Genomic DNA, 16676 nt, shown 5'->3' on the forward strand with positions numbered 1-16676 from the left:
TGTTGTTTCTGTGATTCCTTAACGGGTTGTTTCTGTTGCTCTTTCCCCTCCCCTGCCACAGCATCCTAGCTGTTGCTATGGAGAGGGTTATGGATAAGTAAAGCCAAATGAGGTCACTCACTGTCATGTGCACATGGGACCTGCCTGCCCACTGCTGCTACTGGGGCCATTCTGTTCCTCTCCCTGCATTTCCCTTCCATTTATGGAGACGGACAGCTCTGGACGGAGTTAGGCAAAAATCAGCAAAATGTGGGTGGGGGTGGAGCTGTTGTACATTTTTAATAAATCTGGAGTTTCATTTTGGTTTATATAGAATTTTTTTTGGGGGGGGGGCAAGTTTTTCCTGCAAGAAATTCCTCTTTCAGGTTGATTCTTCTATAAATGTAGATAGACTATGGATATTTTGACCTATCCCCAGCGTTGGGTTTTTGTTCAGGGTATATTTTGTAGGGTTTTGTTTTGTTTGTTTGTTTTGTTTACATGGTGGAGCAAGAAGCTTAGGGAAGAGACCTGGCACAGAGCAGTTGGGATTCGGTTAATCTGCTTAGAAATACATTAATCGGGGGGGATCAGATGCTGTCAACAATACTCTCTGCTCTCGCCATGTTTCCCTCTCGTACGTTCCCACCCTCTCCGTCTGTTCCTACCCTTCACCCTTCTTGTCCTATTTCCAGGCTGTGAAAGTCAGTGGGTAATGAGGCACAAGGAGATTAAAGGCAAATTAACAAATAAAATATTAATCCTAGATCTAAATGGAAATTAAAAAAATGTGCTTTAGGATATTTATTTAAAAAACAGACACACATACAAAAATATCATGCAATTTTAGGCAAAGTGGATGCAATGATAGTTTTCCTGGAAAGTGCTTAGGCAACAGGCAGTTTGCAGCAGAAAACTGAATCCTCACTGTTTACCTCTACAGAAGGCTCAATGCAGGACAAAGTTATTCTATTTTAAGTCTCTACTTTTGCCTGCATTGGTGTGTTACATTATCCAGGTTTAGCATCCAGTCAAGGCAACATCAGACCACCTTTGCTTCAGTGGATTTTTCACTTTTGAAAAGATCTGATGACAAATATGGAGGCCCTTAGAGCAGGGATGACTAAGATGTGGCCCTCCATATGTTGCAGAGCTGCAACTTCCCATCAGCCCCTTGTATTTGCCTTGATGATAGGGTTAAAGTGACATTTTGAAAGCACCTTGCAGGACATTAAAGGGTATGTTTACAAGAATCTACAGGTGCCTAGCACAGAAAGACTGCCTGTGCACAGATGTCATTCCCCCAAAAGAGAAATGCTGAGTTAAGCAACTTTGCAAATTCCTGCATCTTGGCTTCTTCCCAGAAAGAAGCAGCAATAAGCCAATAATAACCTTCACTGTAGCATGTGCCTTCCAGTTGGCCCAGCATACTAAAGCTGCACTGCTAGTGACATCACAGGAGACTTGACATTAGACCCCCAAAACAGCAAAGCTGAACCAGTGAACTCTGCAGAGAAAGGGGGGGGGCAGAGAACCAAAGGAGGAAGGGAAGAAGTTTGCTTTAGTACAAGATTGCTAAACCAATTTGGTTGGGAACAGGATATACTTCACACCTTTACACAAAGGTTTTCATTATCCGTCTAAAGATTCTAGCTTTCCATGTGTGATTGTTGTTGTTTTAAAAAAATTAAAAAATGCTGCTGTTATCTTTCCGGCTTTTGCACCTCCCCATTCCTGCTAAAAACAGTGACAAAAACATGGCTAGACGGAATACAGGAGGAAATAATTAAAATGTATCTAGGTACTAAAGTTGCAAGGTGTTTTTTGTTTTTTTTTGTTTTTTTAATCTCCTTAAGCTATATGTCAGTTGATTGAATGAGTGCATGGGAGATTCAAGATCAGGGCTTGTATACCTGGAAGTCATCAAGTTCCTGAGATTGGCAGAGACAAATTTCTTGATCCTCATGCATTTATATTTGTCATCTTCTATATATAGCACATCTGAGCTGAAAATTTTTGGTTCAGCTTTTTTCCTAAGAAAAATGACAGGAGGTACTAGGGAGACATACTCCTTGAGGTGAGAAAAGTTTTTAAAAAATTAATACCATATGTCTGTTTCCTGTGAAACATAAGATCCTGCTTTATACCAAGTCAAGAGACCACTCACCCACCTTGTTCAGTATTGTCTACCACTGAGCCTCTTGGGCTTGCCAATCAGAAGGTTGGCGGTTTGAATCCCCACAACAGGGTGAGCTCCCTTTGCTCTGTTCCGGTTCCTGCTAACCTAGCAGTTTGAAAGCATGCCTATGCAAGTAGATAAATAGATACCGCTGCAGCAGAAAGGTAAATGGCATTTCCATGTGTTCTGATTTCTGTCATGGTGTCCCATTGCACCAGAAGCGGTTTAGTCATGCTGGCCACATGAGCCGGAAAGGTGTCTGTGGACAAACGTTGGCTCCCTCGGCCTGAAAGCAAGATGAGTGCCGCAACCCCATAGTTGCCTTTGACTGGAGTTAACCGTCCAGGGATCCTTGACTTTTACCTTTACACCAGCAGTGTTCAGCCTTTTGATACCTGGGGCCCACTTTTAGCCAAACACACTTTTATTTTTCATAATATATTTGTATGATAGTAGTGCTGTGACCCAGTGGAACCCAGCTGTTGAAGACCGGTTTGCTAAAATGAGTGACTGTGGATATCCAAGGGTTCATACTGTGGTTTTGTCCAGTCTGGAGATGGAAGGGATTGAATCTATGCCACTTCTTGAATGCAGAGCTTGAGCTCTACCACTGAGCTATGCCTCTTTCCATTGTGCATCAACAACGAGTGACATTGTTTATGAATTGGCCTCTCCGTTGACATGTCCAGTGTAACAAATGTCCTTTTTTGTATGTTTATTTGGTGAAGAATAAGGCTAAGCAAAAAGATGAAAAAGATGATAGGATTTCTGTATTTTAAAAGTCATGCAAAAAAGAGAATTTCAGCAGGTATAACTTGCCGTGCACCTGCTGGAATTGCCTTTTCTTGTTGTTGTTGTTGTTCAGTCGTTCAGTCGTGTCCGACTCTTCGTGACCCCATGGACCAGAGCACGCCAGGCACGCCTATCCTTCACTGCCTCCCGCAGTTTGGCCAAACTCATGTTAGTAGCTTCAAGAATACTGTCCAACCATCTCATCCTTTGTCGTCCCCTTCTCCTTGTGCCCTCCATCTTTCCCAACATCAGGGTCTTTTCCAGGGAGTCTTCTCTTCTCATGAGGTGGCCAAAGTACTGGAGCCTCAACTTCAGGATCTGTCCTTCTAGTGAGCACTCAGGGCCGATTTCCTTGAGAATGGATAGGTTTGATCTTCTTGCAGTCCATGGGACTCTCAAGAGTCTCCTCCAGCACCATAATTCAAAAGCATCAATTCTTCGGCGATCAGCCTTCTTCTACACAGCTGTTAAAAGTGCAAGAGTCCTGCCCTTTGTTTTGCATCTGGCCACCCTATCCATGCTGATGCTGCTCATGGTCTGTCATTAGTTCTCTGCTCCACATTCCCCTTAACTTTTAAAGGCGTACCTGTCTCCATGTTGTGCTGCCTTCTCTGATGCGTCTTCTTAAAAGGCCCCCCTATTGGAGCACCCATCCTTAGCCATACTGCTAGAGCAAAACAACAAATCCCTGCTCATCTTGTGACATTTTCATTTATGTTCTAGCATGATGGTGCCCAGGGCATACAGAAAAGCTCATTAATTAACCCCCACGAGCTTCTGTCCCTGCCAGGCGTATTGAATCAATCCATCTATTCCATCTGGCAAAGGGAAATACACACATAATGTGAGAGTGTACACTGTGCAACCCAACAGTGCTGTAACTCATTTAAAGTGGCCCAGTTTGTTAGCCTACTGTGCATGCCAGGGGGAAGGTAGATTGCCCAAGGATATATGGAGATGCCTCTGGGGTTTTACAGGTTTTGAACTAGGGGTTGCATTCTAAATGTTCACATCTGACACCAAAGCTCAGTGCACCTTTGGGAAAAGCCAGTGCAGGAAAGCCCATCATAAACTACTGCTGCTACTGTTTTAATATACTGTCCTAGTCTATCTTAGTGTTATTAGATTTAAGTTGTGGCTATTGCATTGTTTATTTGGTTTTATTGATTTTACTGTTGCAAGCTGCCTTGAATATGCTTGGTAGAAAGGCAGGGAAAAAATATTAGATAATAACTAATGGAGGCATTTATATTGTGGAGAGGTGGTGTGATGAGGTAGGGCAGGGTCTCATTATGTTTTTAAGCATCTTATACATAAGAACATAAGGAGTGCCCTGGAACAGAGCAAAGGCCCAACTAGTCCAACATCCTGTTTTCATAGGAGGCAACTGGGATGCCTGTGGGAAGCCGGCAAGCAAAACATGACTGCAAAAAACACTTTGCCCCACTTGTGCTCAGGTTCCCAGCAACTGGTAATCAGAGACATTCCTCCTCTGATACTGGAGGCAGTATACAGCCCTGATGGCTAGTAGCTATTCTTAGGGTTATCTTTCATGCATTTGTCTAATATCCTTTTAATGTCATCCAAACTGGTGGCTATGAGCAAATTCCATAGTTTACCCATGAGTACTTCCACATTGCCTATGCATTCAAGTGGAATTTGTTGCATACTGGCAAATTCAAGTTGTACAATTAAAGTTGAGTTGATGCTCATGCAAAACAAACCCGCTTTCTCCTGGAAATCACACTTTTTGTAATAAGGAGTAATGGGAAAATACACTGAGAAGTGGGATAGCAAGGAGGGAGGGGGAGCCACTAATGGTATCTTGCCCTCTATGGCCTCCCAAAATGTGGAGCCAATACTTCTGTGTTATCAGAGGCAGCGGGTGTGCTGTGGGTGGAGGGAGGATTGCTTGGCTTTTGTGGTTATTAAAAAATGCAATGGAGTGTGTGTGTCTGTGTGTTCTAAAGGCAGGATGTAACTCTGGTCTGGCTTCTTTCAGCTCGTAGTTCTTCATTTTCAATTTGATATGATATTTCGTAATTTATCTTTTCCACTGCTATAGAGTTGCCACGTTCAGCCCCCGGGGAAGGCTGCATTTCAGCCTTAAAAAGCTATGATTCTGCATGCTGTAATTTTTATGCCGGCTATGTTATCATTTTGGCATCCTACAGGATAAAAAAGAATATATATAAATATAAGGTTTCGTTTTAGCATTACTAGGAATGGTAGTTACTGTCAGTTCTCTGTGTAGCATGGACAAATTATTGCAGCAATTCCTTGTCGACTATTTTTAATCTATTTATTTTTTTACTTTGAGAAGTTAACTTGTTTGTTGTGCAGCCCTTCTCTACGCTCCTCGATGCAGTAAATACTCTGAATTATACACATTGCTTGTTTCATCCCACTTTTCGAGGGGGGGGGTATCTTCAAACAGCTTGCATCTATCAAAAATTTTAAAAAGCTTAATATTGTGCTACTGGCAGGCACTATACAAAAATGAAAACAAGACACATGCCCTGCACTTAAAAACTACAAAGACACACAAAAGGGAGTGAAAGGTAAGGGAGGAAGATCAGTTTGACAGCACCACAACAAAGAGATGACCTGAAACCAGGAATTTATATCTTGATGGCTCCAGGCTGCTCTTCCTTTTCTGGTGTTCTTGCTTGGATAGAAGCGGTTGATATCATTTACTTATTTATTTACAAAATTTGTTGATTGCCTAATCAACAAAGTCCTCTGGGAGATCCACACAGAGTTCAATTAAAACCACTAAAAAATCAGGCATTCAGTTTCCTGCTTAAAAACCTGCACAAACAGTATAAACAGCATAAAAAACCCAATACAGTGAATCTGTTCCAAGGGCAAAAAACCAAAAACCCTGGAAGAATAAAATGGTCTTGACTTAACTTGGTGGTGAAAGGATCTTAATGTAGTCACCAGGTGAGATTTGTTGGGGAGGGCATGCCATCATCCAGGAACCACCATTGAAAAGGCTCTCTCCTTAGTAACCACTCATGATTCTCAAAAAAAAAAAGTATTTTTGTATGATTTAGCATTTCCTTTATGATAGGTAGCATATAAGATCAAACCTGGCATTGTGTTAAAAGCATCTCTGTTTAAAATGCAGGGGGGCATCAGGTGGGGGATCTGATAATTATTGTGAGAGCAACAGACATGGATAGAAAATTTAGGTCTTAAGGAAAATCCCTCTCCTGAAGATGCTATATGCATTTTGAGGCAATCTTTCATTAGTATCCAGCTCAGTGCAAGTTGTTTATTATTATTATTATTATTATTTTAAAAAATGCTTTTATAATTTTAAGCCTTTAGAAATTGCTGCCTTTCCCTCCTCTTTTAAATAAGGATCAAAGTTATAAAAGTGTTTCAACATTTTTAGATTAAATCACCTTAAACGAACACCTTGAAAAGTTTTAGAAGTTTTTAAAGGATTATTATTAATTCTTTGCTTATGAGAGCTTAAACGCAGGTTTTAGTCTAAACTTTTGGTATACAGTAAAATCACTGTCGTGCATAAATCAGGGGAAGATGCCTCCCTTTTTATTTTGTTTTTATCTTTAACGTGTGTTCCATTTTGTCTTAAAGGAGATACTTTGTCATTGACTGTTAGAGTTGCCAGAACAAACTTTCTCCTTCCTGCTAGATTTCCCACCTGACACTGGGATTACTTGCCAGTAGAAAGCTATAATTTAGTTTCTGAATGGTCTGGAAATATATATTTAATGTATTCTTTTCCAGGTGCACGTGTTGCTCAACACACTGTTTACACTGAAATGTAGGCTTCTAGCTAACATTTGCATCAAACTCCCATTGTTTATACTATGACCTCACAATCTCTGTAGCAGTTTCTGCTTCTTGGTCAATGTTATGCATTCCATCCTTTGGCAACCAGGTGACCTGCAGATGTTTTGTACTACAATTCCCATCAGCCCAGCCCACATGAACTCCTCTCTGCCCATACATGATGAATCCACCCACTCATGAATCTCTCTGCCATTATGTGATAAATCCAATAAAACAGCTATGGCAGATGGGAGTTGTGGACCAAAACATCTGCAGGGCACCCAGTTGATGAAGGCTGATGTACAGCATGTAACCTTTCATGGTATTGTAGGATAAGAAAAGGAAATCATCATTTTATAGAACTGGGGGTACAATAGGGCTGAAAAATGTGTTCACGGGTCAGCTAACAGGCCTGCCATTTTGATTTCTAAACAAAATGGCTCAGTTGGCAGTATTAAGGGATGGAGTGTGGGGAAGAAGAGCTGTAACATGTCAGGAGAGCCAAAACAAAATATGATGCTTCAACTGTGGATCAAAGAAGAAAGTACTGGGCCACAGGCAGAGCCTCACAAAATTGAGAGCAGGGGTGGGGAACCTCAAACCAGGGTACCAAATACAGCCCCCTCTCTTCTCTTTTGGACTCTCCACAGGCCATGCCTCTTTCCTAGGCCACATTCCTCACTGACTCTGCTCCATAAGTCTCCCAGCTCTCATTGCCCTGGCTGGATTATGTCATTGAACTGTGATAATTCCTCTTGACTGCCTGGATGGAGAGAGGTACTTGGTGCTTCTGCCCTGCCTCCAGACTCCCTGGACATCCACGTGTGTCTGTTCAAATACAGCTTGCTTGTACTGTATATGCTGTTCTCATGGACAAAATGTAATCATTGGCCATTCTATCAGAGTCCACACATGTTGGACACCTTAGCGTTGACACATTAAGGCTTGATGTAAGTATCCGTCCGGAGATATTGGTAGAGGGGCAGAAACATGAAGTGAGTGGGGTGCATAGGCATGCTGGCTCTCTCCACCATGCAGATGGACTGGGCCAGGGAGAGGCATTGTTCAGGTCCGGTAATACTGTCTGGTTGGCAACAGTGATACATAGGTCACCAATATGGGCTGTTGCTCATTTGTGGAACTTCCTTGCGGTCTAATCTTGTCAAAGGATGAGCCAGGGCACCATTTGGAGCTCTGTGCAGTTTAGAAAAGGTTTTTGAATGAGAGTCTCGTGTTCATGAAATAGACAATTCCTTGTTTGCATTTGGAGATTGGAAGAGGAGCTGATGGACTCTAAGTGAGGCTCTGTAACTGCTCTGCTATTTTTTGCTGGTTTATCTTTTATGTGCTATTCAAGACTAGCAATCAGCCTGGGCATATAATAAACTGGCACACCACTACATGCAGCCTAGGTTCCAAAGCAAGTGCCCTTGAAGACATGCTTATTATATTTATTTATAAAAAATATTTGTATACCACAATTTCATTTAAAAGGAAATCAGAATGATTCACAAAATTTAAAATACAATGAGAGCAATATACCAGCTGACTGTTGCAGAGCATGTTTTGTTGTGTTGTGTTGTGGGGGAGTGTGTGTGGCAATTGCCTCCATAAGCCTGACAGCAAAGAAGAGTCTTCAGCAAACACTTGAAAGTCATAACCAGTGTTGTGATTAGTGCCCCTATATTTTTTGGTGATTAGAGGGAGCTGAAGGTAACTAGAAATTGACCTGAAACAGGCCAGGGTGAAAGGAAAGTCAAACCACTTTTGGTGGGTGTGGCTTAACGCATTAATGTGCTGGGTCCTGGAGATGAGATCATAGCTGCTCATTTTGCTGCTGTTGCACTGCTGCACCCTAAGCTGTGGTTTGAGATAGCATGTCACCTGAACCTGGACTCAGCGTTTGTCTTGCTTCTTGGGTTTGCAGCTTGTGGTTGGTCTGGGAGAGATAAACCATGAGGCTGGTTTCAGGCGACATACTATGCCAAACAATGCCTTAGCTTGCAGCAGGAAACTTGGGGGAGGAACATAGCAGCTGTGATCTCCTTTTGGGAAACCCTCAGCCTCACTTGTTTATTATGGTTTGGCTTAGTGTTGCGTGTGAAGCTACTCTGTGTGTAATATCTTCCTCCAATCCAGATTTCTAAGGGGTGCAGATGCTCTGATATGTCCCATGTAGCTACCCATCTTGCTAGAGTTTCCCCACCCTTTTCAACAGAGCGAAATATTCCACACATCCATTTTACCCCCATTTGTCAGTTATATGATTCTGTTGAAATTAATTGGGAAACACATAGAAGGCAGGGCTTTGGCAAGAAATGACTGCGTGGCATTGTTGTTGGTTTAGTTTTGTGATGCCATTTTAGAAGTAAAGAAGAAAATCCTTAGTAAGGAATACACCTCATTCCCAGCTTTGAAATGGAAAAGGCTATGCAGACTGCATGCATGACCATTGCTGATCCCAGTGTGTGAAGTTAATATCCAGGAGGGCATAATGTACCAAAACAGTGACCATACTGGCATGCGTTCATACTTAGATTTAATAGTTTCAGATCAGAACCTCCATACAGACATTTCATGGGAGTGGAGCATGAAAACATGTCTCACCCATGTAAGCTCTTTACTTCTATAAGAAAATGGATCTTGTAATTCTGTATTCTCCCCACTCCCACTTTCTCTGGTTGGTGCTGACTGAGGAATGTAATAAGATTTGCATTGGTTGCTGACATGTACAAGGAGATAGATTTTTCATTCAGAAGTCTTCCCTGCTGCTTCTTTCCATTTATTCTGCAAATTACAAACACTGGATGCGAGGGTGGCACATTCTGTTGACCGCATAGCAGGACGGGCCTGGCAGATGCATTTGTGCATACAGTGCATTGCTATTCTGCATTTTTAATAATGCAACTCATTTACAAACCTTCCAAATGTAAGAATTCGAAATGAATTTTTAATCCCAAATTTAACATTAAAGTTTAACATGTATCCAAAGTTTCCAGTGAAGGAATTTACTCTTTGAAAGACTTGAGAAAGAAAGCTGTTTACCCTTCAGGGCTTAGAGCTGGACAACGCTAAATGTCCTGCTGTAAGAAAACCTGTAGGTGGATTTTTGTTTCTGAAAAAACACTTTGAATGGGAAATGAGAATTTCCCATACAGGGGATGGGACCCATTCCCTCCTACTTCAGCTATGGACATAAGAACTGCCTTGTTTGATTAATCCAACATCCATCTGGTGCAGGAGTAGCCAACCTGAAGCATTCCAGATGTTGTTGGACTCAGAGACTCATCATCTGAGCCAACATGACCTATGGTCAGGGATTATGGAAACCAGCCTACACCCATGACGGAGGTGTCAGCAGGCTTCAGGAAAACATTACAGAGGGTGGCTCTTAAAGGCTGGGGGAAACCAAAATGGCCTAAAGAGGACTGAGCATGCTCAATGGCACAGAATGCTGCCTGGCTGTTGGTGGAAGGGAGTATGGAAAATTAGGGAGAGGAACTATCCTGGAGGAGGCCATGGCTGGATGGCCTGAAGAGGCGCATTCCACACTGCAAGAGTTTGTTGTAGCTTCTACTTATCATGGCTAATAGCCATTTGTAGGTGGCTGCTGAAATTTGTCTGATCCTTTCTAAAAAGCCATCTAAGCTCCTGGCCATCACCATATCTTATGGCAGTGAGTCTTCAGGTTCCCAAGATCCTTCCCAGGGTTGTTAATGAAAAGGCTGCTGATAACTTAGCATCCCCCACCTCCCCCAAATCTTCACTGTCTGGTTTATCTCCACTCCTCTCTCCCAGGGTTCCATTGCTTTGGTAAGGATTTAAGCATCATTATTTCTAGAATACTTGCAGAATGTACTAAGGCCCAGCACACAGCTTGCAGGTCACTTGGCTGCTTCAGTTTTCTTGTTGCACCAGCTAGCTTCAATTGTGTGCTCCTTTTGGCATTTCACACAGTTACAGGAAGAAGTCAGGCCCTTTCCTGGCAAGCTCAGGTGTTGCCTTGCTTCTGAAGCAACCCCCCCCCCCCCAATTCACTGCCCATTCCTTTTGCTTCAATTCACAGCCAATTATTTTGGCCCTGGCATTGCCTTGGCCAGGTCATGCAACCACGTTTCTCTTCTTTCCTGTGGGAGCAGAGAATCAGCCTGATGAATTCTACCACATAGATCTCCTTCAACTGGAATGTCTCCGTTTTCATTTTTCTCTCCCCCCCCCCCAAATGTTTGAATGGAGAAGATTTTTTTTTTTAAAAAAAAGATATATTGTTCATGTATTGATTGCAGTTTGTTTAATTTCGGGCTATGGGTAAAGGCAGAATGAGCTCCCTTTGTTTTTCTGCATGTACTTTGGGTTATAAAGGCTTACCGTAGTTCTCTCCTCCTTAATTACTTGGCAATTGCCATAAGGAGTCCCTGAGGAATATCACTGAGAAAAACTTGCTGAAAATCCTATTCCCACTCCCTCTCCTCCCAAGTTGAAATGTTAAAGGAAATAGTGGTTCTACTGCAATTTCCCTTATTCATTTAGAATGTATTCCTTTGTTTAGCTCACTTTGTATCCTAAGCCTTCAAGACGGGGCAGAGCAGGACTGGTTGTAAATCCACATTACAGATTAGCCATCGGAGTGCTTGACACTTTCAGGCAGACCTTTATTTGAGCCATGACACAGTCCTAGAACCTGCCATGTAAGATCTTGTCACCCATATTTGACAACAGTGAGGGCTTTCGTTTCCCACACTTGTAGGATAGTTAGATGGTAGGGTGCCTCCCCTTCCATAAAGTTTCAGTTTGTCCCAAATGTAGGACCTAACCAAGCCCAGGAACATTTCCATTCTTCACAAGGCAATATATGCCATCTGCCCCAGCCTTAGGAGATTGCACATCTCTTCACCAGAAAAGCTGCAAAAGTTACTCATTAGACATACAGGAGAAGCAGAACATGAAGCACAAGCCAAGCCTTGCTGAAATAGCTCTCAGAGATGCTTCCAGTCTTATTTGTCTGAAAATATAGGTTTCACAACTTTCAATGCAAATAATGTTTGACTAAAGAACAAACATTAAAAAAGGAAGGAAGAAATGATTTTAAATAAATCGCCATATTTTAATATAAAGAATCAAATGTGAGTTGAGACATTTGTGCCTCTTTCTTACATTTGAAAGCATTTTTGTGTATTAAAGATGTATGATGAGGTCACATGTTCCCATCCTAAGCTTCTGTTCCTGCAGCCTTCTTTTAAAACTTTCTGAAGCGTTTAGTTGACATTTTACTGGCTTGTCGTGTGTCACGAGGAAAACATATGAACAAAATGGTCTGGTCCTTTGGGATAACTTTTAGATGTATAACAGGTATAAATAGAAAGTTCAAGCATTATACATTTATGGAGCTTATTAAGGAGAAATATGTCTTAAAACTAAGAATTTGAGGATGATAAAAATGGCTTCACACTGGTGTGTGTTTAGAGACTTGGAAAAATGTCAGGCCATGTCTGGATTTTTGGATAGAGGAAAGAGAGTGGGCAAGCAAGTCATGCTGTTATTATGAAAACAACACACAAATTCTGGTCAAATAGGCAAGTCAGAGGTCACAGGCAGGTGATGTGTTAAGAATAGAGAAGAACCGTAAAAGATGAATAAGGCAACAGCAACAGCAGGAAAAGAAGCTGGAGGAACTGCATAATCTGGAGGATGGAAGGGAACTCACTGAGGACAGAGGAATATAGGATAGATGGTCCAGGAATGCTGAAAAAAGAGCAAACCTCAGGTGCAGGCATATGATGTGAGTTTCAGCCCGGACTTAAGCAGCAGATAGTGCTGAATTAATTCACACAGCATAAATTTGTTTAATACAGTGGTACCTCGTGTTACGTACCGTCCCCCTTATGAATGCTGCGCGTTACGCACTCCGCTAACCCAGAAGTAGATGCCCTTTGTTATGACCTTTGACCCGGGATGCGAGCGGAAGTCGCGCTCTGGCGGCACAGCAGCAGCAGGAGGTGCCATTAGAGAAAGTGCACCTCGTGTTATGAGCAGTTTCCTGTTATGAACGGACCTCCGGAATAGATTTAGTACGTAACACGAGGTAGCACTGTATGTCAAAGTAACTGTTTCCTGTATTTATATTGTGGTAGATTTAAACTATAAAGTTTCATTCTTTATTCATTTATTCGTTAGTATAGGAATATACTGAATCACAGTTAGAGATATTAGAAGTGAAATTTGTGGCCCTCCAGATGTTGTTTAACTCCAAATCCCACCAGTCCCAGACGAAGGTCAGGAATTGTGAGAGTTGTAGTCCAGCAACATCTAGACCGCCACAGGCTCCTCATACCTGGTGAAATGGCATCAACAACCCTGCCACTAGTCTTTTAACAAAACTGGGCACTGCCGTTCTCCTTTTCTGGGAACTCCACATTATTTGAGGATTTTCAGTGGGAATATCAGTAATGGTGGACAAGCTTCCTTGAAAGATGTCTTGCCCATCATTACTGAAAGTTCCTCTGAATTTTATTCAGATTGTATCCGGCCCTTCATTAGCCGATGATACCAGAGTGGGTTACAAGTAAAGCAAAAAGTAAAATAAGTAAAACAAATAAATGTTAACTGCAGTACAATAAAACAGCATGCTGACCATTTTCACATACTAAATCAGCACCCAGAAAAATATAATAACTGGCTGAATAGGCAAGTTTTCAGCCAGCAACTAAAAAGTAAATGATGGCAGCATCCGTACTTCCAGGGAAAAGGAATTTCACAGCCCAAGTGCCACCACAGAGAAGGCCCTGTGCTGACTCAAGTCACTGCACTGAGCTTGCCTCATCGATGGGACCACAGGAAGGGCTAATCTTGTAGATCTTAGTGCATGCCCTGTGCTGTTTTACAACATCTTCATTATTCAATTCAGTAAAATCAAAATACGTTGGCTTCACAAAATCGCAGCAAGGTCCCTGCAGAAGTGGTCAGTTAAAAATTTTTATTTTAAATGTAGACCTTGGGGGCTACAAACATTTTGTGTCATGGATATCACAGTGAGGAAGTCATTGCAGCTATCCAATAAACATTTATTTTAAAACTGGTGTGTGTGTTTTAAGTGACAAGTTGAGGTTGTCTCTGAGGCCACACAACTCATTTGGCAGTGGGGCAAATATGGCCCATGGTGTCTAGGTTTTCCTTTAGGATAACAATGGAGTTTAGGTGTATAAACCATGATGGCAAAGGCATGCCATGCTACTTTATGGGAAGTTGGGGGGGGGGAGAACCCTCTAGGCAGCAGTGTACCCAAACATGATGATTAGTTAACCTCCGAGAATGAATACTAATTATATGCATGCCTGGTGATTGATTTTTTTCCCAAAGCTAAAATGCAAAATATACCATAGTGCCATGATGCCTAAAGTACATGAAACAGCATTAAAATAGTATGGTTAATAAGAAAATGAGCGGGGGAGCATTTATGAAATAGCTTGTATTTATAATAATTTTATCTTTATCATTGTAGAATTGTATCCAGTGATGGCATTGCCTTAACAGAAAGTGCATTTACTCATGCAAGCCTGGGTACCCAATTTTGGCTAGGCTTCCCTCCACAATTCCATTTAAGTCCTCCATCCCTTCCATAAAGCTGCTTCTGAAGTTTGATGACCCTCTGGAATAGAGTGAGAAATGGCATGAAGTGCAGTGATGGGTGGGGCGGGGGATTGGAGAAAATGGAGTATCCTGTCTTGTGCAAGCGGGACCACTTGGAACGCTGGCAAAGCCACCATTGTATACAATCCATTTTATTCATTTTTATATGTGCTATCACATGGGTGTGATGAAGCAATGCATAATTCAGAAGAGAGAGTTGTTTGTTTAAACATATTGGTGCCTTGTTATTTCTGGAGCATGCATTTGCGTCATCGGCAAGATAGCTTGGGTTTTCCCAGACAGTCATAATGGGAGCAGAGAGCAGTCCCACCTGAGGCCTGTTACAGAGTCCCAGTGGAGAGGATGTTGACATCTGAAGTGCAGAGACAAAACAAAGTGGGCTGGTTTTGAGAACCAGGAATGAGTTGCTCTTACTCTTCACACTTTAGTTAGGAGCGTTGGAAGCAGCCTAATACTGTTTCAGTCCAGTGGTCCATCTAGCTCAGTATTGTCTATACTAGTGGTTCTCAAACTTTTTTTTCCTCTGGGCCACATTTTCAGACTTTTCACACTTTTTTCTCTTGTGCCACACCAATTTTTAAATTGATAAGAAATACACTGGAAAACAACTCCTAGCAGTGCTTGATTCATAACATAGAACACAACTACTTTATAATGTGATCATGGGACATCCAGAAAGTATAAGGCAATGCAGCTATGTAAGAACATGAATCATTCCCAAAATATAATGATAAACAAGCCTCTTACAGGTGTACCTTAAGTATATCAACTCAATGAGAGGCGTGTGCTTCCTTTGCCTAGTAATCTCATTTATATTAGTTCTAATTTGAGAGAAACTTTTTTCTCCTCATCAACACAAAGAAGCCTTCCTCTTTTCTGATCTTTCATATTAATAATAATAATAATTTATTTATTTATTTATACCCCGCCCATCTGGCTGGGTTTTCCCAGCCACTCTGGGCAGCTTTCAACAAAATATTAAAATACAATGGTCTGTTAAACATTAAAAGGTTCCCTAAAAAGGGCTGCCTTCAGATGTCTTCTAAAAGTCTGGTAGTTGTTTTTCTCTTTGACATCTGGTGGGAGGGTGTTCCACAGGGCGGGTGCCTGATTCCCTGTAACTTGGTTTCTCACAGTGAGGGAACTGCCAGAAGGCCCTCAGCACTGTACCTCAGTGTCTGGGAAGAACGATGGGGGTGGAGACGCTCCTTCAGGTATACTGGACCAAGGCCGTTTAGGGCTTTAAAGGTCAGCACCAACACTTTGAATTGTGCTTGGAAACATACTGGGAGCCAATGTAGATCTTTCAAGACCGGTGTTATGTGGTCACCAGTCTAGCTGCCGCATTCTGGATTAGTTGTAGTTTCCAGGTCACCTTCAAAGGTAGCCCCACATAGAGCGCATTGCAGTAATCCAAGCGAGAGATAACTAGAGCATACACCACTCTGGTAAAACAGTCCGCAGGCAGATAGGATCTCAGCCTGCGTACCAGATGGAGCTGATAAATAGCTGCCCTGGACATAGAATTGACCTGCACCTCCATGGACAGCTGTGAGTCCAAAATGACTCCCAGGCTGTGCACCTGGTCCTTTAGGGGCACAGTTACCCCATTCAGGACCAGGGAGTCCTCCACATCTGCCCGCCTCCTGTCCCCCCCAAACAGTACTTCTGTCTTGTCAGGATTCAGCCTCAATCTGTTAGGCGCCATCCATCCTCCCACCACCTCCAGGCACTCACACAGGACATTCACCGCCTTCAGTGGTTCTGATTTGAAAGAGAGGTAGAGCTGGGTATCATCCGTATACTGATGAACACCCATCCCAAACCCCCTGATGATCTCTCCCAGCGGCTGCATGTAGATGTTGAAAAGCATGGGGGAGAGGACAGAACCCTGAGGCACCCCACAAGTGAGAGCCCAGGGATCTGAACACTCATCCCCCACCACCATTTTCTGAACACGGCCCAGGAGGAAGGAGCTGAACCACTGTATAACAGTGCCCCCAGCTCCCAGCCCCTCTAGACGGTCCAGAAGGATGTTACGGTTGAAGGATGTTAAAGCCTCTGAGAGATCCAGCAGAACTAGGAAACAGCTCTCACCTTTGTCCTTAGCCCGCCGGAGATCATCGACCAGTGCAACCAAGGCAGTTTCAGTCCCATGATGAGGCCTGAATCCCGACTGGAAGGGATCCTAATGGTCCGCTTCTTCCAGGCGTGCCTGGAGTTGTTGGAAATCCCATTTCACAAAAATATGTCATGGAGAATTATAGAAGAA

General features: G+C 42.5%; 1 protein-coding gene across 1 annotated transcript in view; it reads left to right on the forward strand.

The window, feature by feature from the left end:
- Positions 1–16676, forward strand: part of IGSF11 (immunoglobulin superfamily member 11) — a 172764-nt gene that overhangs the window by 129213 nt on the left and 26875 nt on the right. The gene's annotated exons all lie outside the window — the stretch shown is intronic.

Source organism: Lacerta agilis, chromosome 4 (genome assembly GCF_009819535.1).
Source record: "Lacerta agilis isolate rLacAgi1 chromosome 4, rLacAgi1.pri, whole genome shotgun sequence".
In the NCBI taxonomy this organism is placed as follows: domain Eukaryota; kingdom Metazoa; phylum Chordata; class Lepidosauria; order Squamata; family Lacertidae; genus Lacerta; species Lacerta agilis.